Genomic DNA, 12,292 nt, shown 5'->3' with positions numbered 1-12,292 from the left:
ATGGCAGAATAAGAACTCTTCTGACATTATTCCTGTAAACTTGGTAAACTTCTACAACATGTGCAGCGTTTTTCGTTAACTGTTTTCAAAATGGCGTATAACAATAATTTGCACGGATTTCTGAGCGTATTTCAAAACATTGTAAATGACAAAGAACGTGCTTTAAAAATGACGATGGTTCCTTTAATTTTATGGATGTTGCATTGAACCGGCTGAATGCATTGAAAATAAAATTTTCAAAACATCTGTTCGAGCAAGTAAAATACATACAAACTACTCATTGAAGTATAATTACTACGAAAATGAGTTATAACAGCTAGAATTTTTAAATTAAAAGGTCTATAGTAGGGGGTTCAATATGGGGGATTTTATAAAATTTAACGTCCATAGTAGGGGGTTCAATGTAAAATACGGGGGTCGCCCCGATATGTTCCGATACCCCATTAGTCCGACACTCCAATAGTCCGACAAAGTTTAATAACTGCAGTAATTGAAAATCTACTTCATGAGGGTGTGGATGGGGTTTACAGAACAGAGAACATAATGGGCGAATATATACAGAATAGAGAAAAAAGGACCAAGAAATAAAGAAAAGCGTATAATAAGATGCTAAAATATAAATACATACAAATTAAAGTATACAGAAATGTATGCCCCCCCCCCCCTCAAATCCAGACTCTCCTTCGTAGAATCGTTGTTGACGTGGTATTTGAACTACTCTTTTTTTGTAAGTATATCACAGAACAGATAATACCATACCACCTATCTGGTATTACTATTAAAGAAATACCATGACTCGAGAACCTTGCAAGTTTTGGTAAACATATACAAAATGTGATCTATATGGGAACACGTTGTACTAAGAAGGACATGTCATCAGATGTGGAGATGTCTCTCATCATAAAGAATAATGTTCACATGATTAGGTCTCGGATACAGTCAAAACTGTAAAAACTTAAAGTGTCATTTTACCATAAAGTGCGACTATTGTATCGAAACATTATTATTTACATTCATCAGCTATACTGTACACGAAACAAAGATCAAAAACTTTTAAAGCAAACAGAGAGTTATCGAATTGTTAATTGATAATACACTCAAAAATTGGCGAGTTTAAGTTTAAACTGTGACATCGATAGTAAAATTGTTCAATCGGTGACAATTTTTCTATACAAACAAATGTGGACACAGATCAGTGTCAATAGTACGTTTTGATGTTTGACAGTGTTTTCTGACAAAAAGAGTTTTCTGGTTTTCTGCATAGGGTTCTATGTTGAACTGTTGTCCCCAGTGACAGTCAACCTGCACCACTGAAAATAACAGTCTTATATTCAATATTGTGTTTTACTGATCAATATATATAAGAAGATTTGGTATGAGTGTCAATGAGACAACTCTCCATCCAAGTCACACTTTGTAAAAGTAAACCATTATCAGGTAAATCAAGACTGGCATGAAGGAGACACTACTTTAAATCAGTGCTGACCGTTTATAGATTTTATTTAGCTAGACATTGCTTTGAATATTAAATCTACATATTTGGGAGAGATATATAGCTGCGTTTCTTCACGTTAGTAATTCGACAAAACTTCACAAATAGATATAGGAAAATGTGGTATGAGTGCCAATGAGACAACTCTCCATACAAGTAACAATTTGTAAAAGTAAACATTTATAGCTCAAGGGACGGCCTTCAACACGGAGCCTTGGCTCACACCGAACAGCAAGCTATAAAGGGCCCCACAAATTACTAGTGTAAAACCAAAAACAAAAACCAGAAACGAGAAACACTTATGAACCACATAAAGAGACGACAACCATTGATTCACAGAGTATATTTAGTTTGACAAAATGTTCGCTACTCCGCGTCTCAATTATTACAAATCATACTTTAAACGTTGTTTGGGTAAATATATCCCACTATTTTCACTAAAGCATATCTACCAACCAACCTTGATAAATTGCATTATCTGTTCTTAGTCATTCGATGGACAAGGTCGAGTGATTTTAATATATATTTACAATGCAAGTGGGTATAGAAATATGATCACTTTGGTCTTTTTCCGAATGGTAGTAAACCCTTGCCAAAGTTGGACGTCCGTTTGGTTGTGCGGGATGCAACAAATGTCATGATGATGCAGAGTGGTGACGTGGTATCCCATGCATTGTGTATATCTCTCACTGCAGGTTAAGAACCATTGCAACAACTCCTTGAGGGGCTGTCGGTGGCTTTTGTCTGAGCCCGTTGCAAGCCAATTTCCTGTCCATATTCAATATTCTGAGTGTCCAGTCGCAATCCAAGTTTTTATTGACCTTTTTTCATCGCGGATAGCATCTGTTACAGGACCTACCTATTCTATTTATTATTACATTGTTTTCAACCAGAGCATGCATGTAATATTTGCCACTGGACATAAAGCAAAATTTTGATATCTTAAATACTTTATGAATATTTATTATTTCAAGGGATTAGCTCTTAACTAATGGGGTTATTCTCTTGAAATAAAGATTATTTATATAAAATATTGTTCAATTATTCAATGTCGGACTACTGGGGTGTTGCACTAATGGAGCGTTGGACTATGTCGGACCAGTGGTGTATCGGACTAATGGGGCGTCGGAATAACAGGGCTGCCCCATCATTCCGACAGCCCATTACTACAACAGACCATTATTCCGAAATCCCTTTATTCCGACAGCTCATTATTCCGACAATGCATCTTTCATAACATCTTTGCTTGCCAAGGGGTACGATCCATTCCCCTCTCTCTGCTAGCCAAGGGGTACGATCCATTCCCCTATTTCTGGAGGGTATGATCCATTCCCCTCTCTCTGGAGAGGAGGGGAGTGGATCGTAACCCTTGGCTAGCGAAGATGGTTTCATAAGTGTATGGATAAATTTTTCTCTTAAAAGACCAACTCCGTTCTCTATAATATGTATGGTTGTCCGTTTAGATTCCGATTGTTCTTCTCATGCGGGGTATTTGTCTCAGCATATTGGAGTTGATACACATACTTATTGCAACTGCTCAGTTATCCTCGTTCTTCTTTCGTTGTTTGTGTGTCCACTGTCCTTCTGTGGTGTTCTAGTTCGCTGTTTTTTTTTTATCTTGATCTATTTTCTTTTTACTAGATCTTCGGTTTCCTCCTTTCGTTTCAACGGATTGATTCACCACTATTTACTACACAAATAAAAATATAAGAGTTGGATAACCCTATGTACCCGCCTTCTTTGGTCGTAACACTTTTTACCCCTTGTACATGTATCACTCATCTGAGTTTTATCTAATTTTGTAGCGAAAATTAGCGACTAATGTAACTCAGCGAAAAATGAGAAAATCAGGAGAAAAATTCAAACCCAGGTCCTTAAAAAATAAGATGACAAATAGGATGAAATATGTGCTCCAAAAAGATGAGCAATTCCAGATTCTATCAATTTATTAAGACACATAACCGTGCGATTTGATGAATATCGTGGTGACCAATCAGACATAGATGATGACACTCAATATAGGGGTACCGATTTTATATCGCGAGCTTCTTTTAAAATCCCGAAAAACATGCTACTTTTATACTGGTTGGGGGAGGGGCAAGCATTATGAATTATAATAAAACAAGTTACGAAAAACAAATATGACAGCCATGAACCAACGACAACCACCTAACTACCAGATATACTGACTTGGGCAATTCCTGACTTGGGACAGGCACATTAAGAATGTGGCGGGGTTAAATATTTGAAGGCACCAACCCTCCCTAAACCTGGGACAATGGTGTAACAGCACAACAACCTGAAAAACAAACTATAACAAGAATGAGTCCATAGTACAAGGATGCCGAAATCGCACTATCACTTTTAACTTGATAAAAAACTACCTTAACCAAAAACTTGAACCTGAAGCGGGACAGACGGACGGATGGACGGACAGAGGTAAAACAGTATACCCACACGGAGGGTATAGATTGGGTCAACATTAAGATATTACAATACTAGTATAATATAGTTATTATTATATCACCATAAGCCTCAGTCAGAGTCGGAGCCAAAACAAAATAGAAATAACAACTAACACATTGATATCAAATAACAGTATCAAGACCTGTTCTTTACATAAACCAAAAGAACAACCAATACAATCATCATTTTGTTTCCATTATAGTTAAGTTTTTTTTGTGTTAACATCAAAACAAATTTTGAAGATTTAACATGTTTATCTTAATTCTTTAAATTTTAACAATATAAACGGCCTTTTCATAAAATCAATGATATCAAAATAATTCTCTTCATGGAACCAATCTTTGAATGAAAAATAAGTGTGTATTTGTGTTAAAAGTTTGTGTGCTTTTTATCGATATGATGAGTTCAGTCCTTTTCGACCTATTTTTATGCCCCATTTGTGGGTATAATGGTTTTTTGGTCTGTGCGTCCGTTCGTACAGCAGCACAGAAGTACGGATGGATGAACGGACGCACAGACCAGGAAACATAATGTCCCTCTACTATTGTAGGTGGGGCATACTTTCTTTGTTCAGTGGACCGTGATATTGGGGTCAAAAATAAAGGAGACACATCTGACCCGAACAGCTCTTATAGACCCATTACGCTAGTTTCGCTGTACTTTTGTAGACTTTTCTAAGGTTTTGGCACTCTATCACGGTCCGAATTGTGGATCAAATTACGAACATCAGAAACCACAGGTAAAGTGTTTAAAATCACCCATAATTTGTATAGCGATGTCAAATCTTGAATCAAAGACGGTGACGAAATTTCATCATTTTTTAATTGCGATAATGGAGTTCGGCAAGGAGAAAACATTTCACCCTTTCTTTTTGCAGTGTACTTAAATGATCTTGAAGACTTCGTCTTAGAGGACGATGTTTCCCACTTGCAAAGCCTCGAGATCAAATGTCATAAGCATTTGTCTATGATCTATCAAAGCTCTGTTAGCGTTTGAAAAGTTTTGTCTACAATGGAAATTAAAAATACTGTAAACCAACTTATTTTCGCGGACACTTTTTTTCGCGTTTTACCCTTTCATGACCACTTCGCGGCTATTTAATTTCGCGATTTTCTGATTGACTTGATGAAGTTAAAAAAGGAAATATCCAAGCTTTACATATTCACGACGATTTAAATTCGCGTTATTTTTTTACTCGCGAAAGTCGCGAAAATAAATCGCTCGCGAAAATAAGTTGGTTAACAGTAACCAAGTGAAACTGCGAGCTACTGCTCACTGATGATACCCCCGCCGCAAGTGGATAATATTAATAGTGTAAAAATATGCAAGTGTTCGGTAAACAGGAAGTTGTCGAGTGATGAATCTGAAAACGCATCACACGGTATAGCTGACTTATAAAAATCCTGAAACCAAATTTCAGAAATCCTTGTATTGTAGTTCCTGAGAAAAATGTGACGAAAAAATTTTTAACTTGGTTATCATGTGTAAAATCATACAAGTGTTCGGTAAACAGGAAGTAGTCGAGTGATGAATCTGAAAACGCATCACACGGTATAGCTGACTTATATAAATCCTGAAACCAAATTTCAGAAATCCTTGTATTGTAGTTCCTGAGAAAAATGTGACGAAAATTTTCAACTTGGCTATCATGTGTAAAATCATACAAGTGTTCGGTAAACAGGAAGTTGTCGATTGATGAATCTGAAAACGCATCACACGGTATAGCTGACTTATATAAATCCTGAAACCAAATTTCAGAAATCCTTGTATTGTAGTTCCTGAGAAAAATGTGACGAAAATTTTCAACTTGGCTATCATGTGTAAAATCAGACAAGTGTTCGGTAAACAGGAAGTTGTCAAGTGATGAATCTGAAAACGCATCACACGGTATGGCTGACATATATAAATGTTGATACCAAATTACAGAAAGGGTGGATGTGTAGTTCCTGAGAAAAATGTGACGAAAGTTTCATGGGACGGACTGACTGACTGACGGACGGACGGACTGATGGACGGACGGACGGACTGACAGACAGAGGTAAAACAGTATACCCCCCCCTTTTTTTCAAGCGGGGGTATAATCAGTTGAAAACGAAGGTTGTTACCTTTTGTAAGAGGAAAACCGAATTATTTGCCATTATCATAAACTTTCTTCCATTTTGTACCATACAATGTTCAAATCGAACGAATCCGAATTGCATAAGTTTAAATGGATTGAACATATTTAATCCATATTTGACAACACTGGATTTAGCTTTATATGGAATATTCAATCAATTTTGTAAAGTTTTGACGGCCGTTGTTCTTATAACTTGAAAAAAATACATCATTTTAAACTGAAAACTATTCCCTTTTTGTAAAGTCGCATACGTGTAGTCGAAAAAACTCATTTAATGATCTAATAGATTTCCACTTTGTAGATGAAAATTGAATAAGGAAGAAAATAGATTCAATTTGTCGATCGTTCTTCTGTAAAAAGGGTATTTATTCAAATTGGCATTAGATATTCAATTTTGTTTTTCCTTGAAAACGGCATGCGACCTTTGACCTTGATTTTTGAAATACTGCACCATATTTTCTATTGACGACCAAAATAATCTCAAAGTGTTTTTATTATCAGATGTAAATATGGTACGTGTGTGCGCCAAAACCGCGGTCATTTAATTTTAAAAAGGCGTAAAACTTTATATATTAATGGAATTGCGAAAATAAAGTACATTGGTCAATAATTATATATATTGATATATCTAGGGCTATATGTATCATAAATATATGAACCATAAGATTTATCGTTGACTATTTATTCAGTCATTTTATATATATATTATTATTTTTTATTATCAACTTTTATAATCATGTATTGTATGTCTCTTGTTATTAAAGATTTTCTTTATATATTGTAAATATTATTTTATTTCATATTATTAGGTCTTTCCACCTTTCTTGTGGAAAGACCTATTGAATTCGTTCTGATTATTTTTTTTTCTTCCGCCTAATTTTTTTCTTGCGGTGTAAAAATGTTTCAAAAGAGGTCGCTTAGTTTTTTTGTATATGATATTATTCAGTCTATACGCTTTTGAAACTGACCCTGTTTAACCGAACACTTTTCTTTGTAAGAGTTATCTCCCCAAACACTGTTTTTCTTGTTATATCCTCAGGATGTTACGTTTGATTTTCACCGAAGCTTTACGAAGACTCCATATGAGAGTTATTTCCCCTTTTGTAATGAAATAAATGAAATAAATTTGTAACTGGAAAACCATTAGTGATAGAGGCCTAGGGTCTTTCGATTTGAGGTCATTGGTCCAAAAAAATTAAAATGAGGTCAAGGTCAAAGGTCAAGGTCATGTTCAAAAACATGATTTTGGCTTGTTATCTCTTCTTTTCAGAAATCCTATAAGATATCGACAAAATATTTTCACAAAATGTGTGTTACGACATGGCGTAACACGTAAATTTTAGTTAAAAGGGTACGTAAACATTTGATGCGACTTTTCCCCCTTTTATATCTTATATTAGTTGTATGGTAATATAACTCATTATCATTATAAAGTAAAGGCTTAGGGTCTTTTGATTTAAGATCCTTGGTCCAAAAAAATGAAAATTAGGTCAAGGTCAAACGTCAAGGTCAAATTCTAAATTTTGATTTTGGCTTATTTTCACTCTTTTTCATTAACCTTATAAGATTTCAACAAATTATTTTTACTAAATTGTTAGTTGCGACATGTCGTAACTTATAAATTTTGATTGGAAGGGTGCGAAGAGAATAAATGGGATTTTTGCCCCTGTTATATTTAGAATTATGCGTAAAGTGATATTACTCATGAACCATACATAATACAGACCTAGGGTGTTTTAATTTGGGATCCTTGGTTTATGACCTTGAAATTGACGTCAAAGTCATAGGTTAATTAGACGTTCTAGATTTTGACCTTTGCTTGAAATTCATATTTATATATCATTTAGCCATAGGAACTGACATTTTCAACTGAATTTTAATATTTTCATATCAAAATAGATCCTTATTGGTGGAAAGACCTTCAATTGTTCTTTGAACAATTGGTTTTTAATTTAGTATAATTTTTTATTTTAAATTTTAAAATGTTTAAAAGTGAGTTCTCACTCAAAAAATGTCTTATCGTCTCGACTAAAATCAATATTTGTCAAAAGAATATTTTCAAATAACTACACGACTGATTTATAATATCTTATGGTACTTATTTCATATAATATAAATAAATACCATAATATGTAGAAATGTTTAAAGTTTAATTGACCTGACGGGTTAAAATGCAAACATAATATACACATGTTACAAGAAACATAAATACATGTACTTGTTAAAATGATTATATCGTTGTGAATCTTCAGTTAAACAGGTCGGGACCACTACCTTATATGGAAATGCATAAATTAGCATACTTATGTTCTCGCACATGTAATTGTTTATTTACATGTGACGCAATTTATTTTTACCTAGGTTTTTGACCAATCCACTAAATGAGTCACAATGCATGATGGACTACTACGTGTTTACAATCAACCAAGAACACGTGTTATTTACTGATATACAACACATTTTTTCGTGCAATGCGGGATTCACAATTTCGCATAGTTTTTCATTTTGTGTATCCTCATTTATAGTTCGTGATATAAAGTATTACTTCCATGCTCAGATTAACGAAGAGTTGTTTCTATTCGAAGAAAAAAGGGTTTGAATTACCCGATATATAGCCATTAACATGTTTGATGATGGCATAGAGATTTCATGTATTTGTCCACCAGAAGCAACGAAACAACAGCGAAAAAAGACATTTACCCATGAGGCAAACTTACTGGTGTAAAGTAAGCCGTCGATAAAGTGCTGATATTCAAGAGTACAGCAATGTTCGTATAGATAATTAAAGGCAAATGTGGGATCCTTGAATTTTGTGTTCGTAAAAAAGGCGAAGAAATATTTACATACATGGCAGTGTTAACAAAATCTATAAGTATTTTTGTTGGTCACATTTCAGTATATGGGACTTCCAAACTGTTTCATTTTTTTTAAGGTAGTGAAGTCAGCAACTGTAGTTTCAGTTTGTTCTTTTTTTAACGGGCTCGGACATTTGCCAAACTGAATAAAATCATTACAGCTGATTTCTTAAACCTGCAAAGTAAAACTTTGGTTGGCTTGCTGGCTTTGTTTGTATAGTTGTTTATACAAGCTTTGAAAATAAGATTGACATCTTTAAACAATATATATATATATATAGGCATAGTTTAACTTGTATATTTTATATTTTGTACAATATACAAACAAAGCAAGCAAGCTAACCAAAGTTTTGCTCCACATGCATTAGGAAAAAAGCTGTAATAATTTTATCCATATGTATGTGCGGCAAGGTGAAAAATTTGATGTTTTGTGAAAATTGCAGCGTTGGATCTATAATAAAAAAGAAGATGTGGTATGATTGCCAATGAGACAGCTTTCCACAAGAGACCAAAATGACACAGAAATTAACATTTATAGATCACCGTACGGCCTTCAACAATGAGCTAAGCCCATACCGCATAGTCAGCTATAAAAGTCCCCGATATGACAAATGTAAAACAATTCAAACGAGAAAACTAACGGCCTTAATTATATAAAAAAAATGAACGAAAAACAAATATGTAACACATAAACAAACGACAACCACTAAAATACAGGCTCCTATACAATATTTTTTTTTATGGGATAGATTTCTTGTCCTTTTATATATTCAATTAGGCCTTTTTTTTTGGATTATTTTACACAAGTAATTTTTGGGTCATTAATAGCTTACTTTTCAGCATTGGACCCATGACTGCTTACTTTACTAAATTATGTCTTTGTTGGAAAGATGTCTCATTTGGCACTCATACCTCATCTTCTTATTTCTATATACAAAGCACGTTTTAGAAAAAAATAATAGGAATATGGCACCCACTATGATCCAGAGACTTTTAATATTGGAGATATTTTACATATGTCAACAGGACAGCAGCCAAACGATAAAAAAAACCTCTGAGGTATATTTTGTGATAAAATTAGCAACAAACGGATATTATCGATGGATGAAACTATAAAAAATGTATTGAGTTATATACCGTACCCACTCAGTGGCGGATCCAGGGGGTGGGGGTATCGGGGGATGGACTCCCTTTTTTTAGACGATCAGTGCATTTGGATGGGGATATGTAGTTGGAACCCCCTCCCCTTAAATTTTTCCAGGGTTAGGACCCCCTTTTCAAAATGGCTGGACCCGCCCCTGCCGCTTTCATAACACTTCTCTTTAGAATACTGAATATTATGATGTTCTTACTATTAGTTCAGGTCCTGATAAAAAATAAATACACATTCAGTACAGAAAGAAGTGTTTCAATGAAAGTTTCGTGTTTTTCTAGGCAGAAATTTTGCAATGAAATTATACATGTTTAAAAGAGCTCAAATGATTTTCTTACTGGACAGTGCATGGTAACTTCATTGGATATTTCACTGTGTCATGTCGTGAAATTAATGCAGGTTCAATTCATAACAATGCACAAACCGGTTCAACTACTTTTGCAAGGCGAAAAAGAAAGTCGAATCGTGAAGCCAATAAACAATGTTTTTAATCTGAGCATGCAAATTGAAGATTACGTTATATATTTTACATTAAATATATTTGCAGAATAAAAACTTTGGTAATTAGAGTCCCAGACAATATATTAATTGACTGTTTTCCCACTAATTCCACGTGTTTTAAGTAGTAGTTTACTCGTAGTAGCCCACAATGCATTGTAGTTCATTGAGTCGATTGGTCAGTTTTTCAAGGCCATATTGGCCTTGTGTTTTGGAAATTACTATGCAAATATATTCTGACGTCAGAAAATCTAGAGTTCTCGACCTGTTAAAATAGATAATAAACAATCTGAATTTTTTGAAATAAATAAAGGGGTCAAACAAGGGGACAGTTTGAGCCCCACATTGTTTAATTGTTTTATTAATGATCTCCATTCAATTTTTGATGGGACATGTGATCCTGTGTCCTTAGATAAAACAACAATAAGTAGTCTTAGTTTTGCTGATGATCTTTTAATATTATCAAAATCACAAAACGGTTTACCATCTGCTTTGAATAAACTGGAAAAATATTGCTAAAAATGGCAACTGACTGTAAATACAAATGAAACAAAAGCTATGATTTTTCATTCTAGAAATTCTTTTGAGTCAAATTTTTTTTATAAACAAAATCAGTTAACTGAAGTTTAAGAGTATAATTTTCTTGGGAACATTATTGATAATAAACGAAAATTTAAGAGATCTACACATGAACTATCCAAGAAAGCGCTTAAAGCGTTATTTTCATTAAAAAAATATATGTCTAATTTTCATCATGTCCCTGTTGATTTATCATGTAAATTATTTGATTCACTAATTAAACCCATAATTTTATATAATAGCGAGATCTGGTTTATGGAAGATTATTACTCAATTTTTAGAGCCATAAATAAAGCCACTTTGCATGGAACTAACTGTGATATTTTATCATTGACAGATAGATTCAGCTTTGAGAAAGTGCATCATAAATTTTGTAAAACTGTTCTTGGAATTAAAAAAAAACTCATGTAATATAGCTGCAAAGTCTGAGTTAGGACGATTTCCACTCGACTCCTTTATTAAAACTCAACTGCCATGAAATAAACCCTCTTGTTAAAGAAGCTTTTGCAGTAAATAAGTCTATGTCTGAAGATGGAATATATACTTGGTACACTTTTGCCAAGCATATTTTTAAAGAATTTAATATTGATGAAGAAGAATATGTTGATTTTGATAAACCTTTTAAACTTATAAAAAATTCACTCAAAAAAACTTTTAAACATATTGTGCAGGAAAAGTATCATAACATCACTCTTGAAAAACTTTCAAATATTGATAACAGTTCAAAACTTTATCTTTATAGTAAACTTAAAAATGAAATTAAATTCGAGGACTACTTGCACAATCTAAACAATTTTAATAGTCGTCAACTTTTAACAAAATTACGTGTAAGTGATCATAATTTGGAAATTGAATTAGGACGTTATAAAAAAATTCAAAGAGAACACAGACTGTGCAAAGTTTGTAAAATTTTAGATGATGAGGAACACTTTTTCCTTCATTGCCAAATTAACAGTAATGTAAGACATTCCCTTATAAATGCAATTAAAACCCATTATCCTAATTTTAACCAGCTTGACTCAAACTCTAAACTTAAAACTATTCTAGATCCCAATAAAGATATTTTGTCTAGTGTTGTAGACTATATAAAGCAATCTATGGAACAGCGAAAATAAGGTCCACATTGGTCA

The sequence above is a fragment of the Mytilus edulis genome, chromosome 9, assembly GCF_963676685.1.
Source record: "Mytilus edulis chromosome 9, xbMytEdul2.2, whole genome shotgun sequence".
Classification (NCBI taxonomy): Eukaryota; Metazoa; Mollusca; class Bivalvia; order Mytilida; family Mytilidae; genus Mytilus; species Mytilus edulis.
This window is presented reverse-complemented; position numbering follows the sequence as displayed.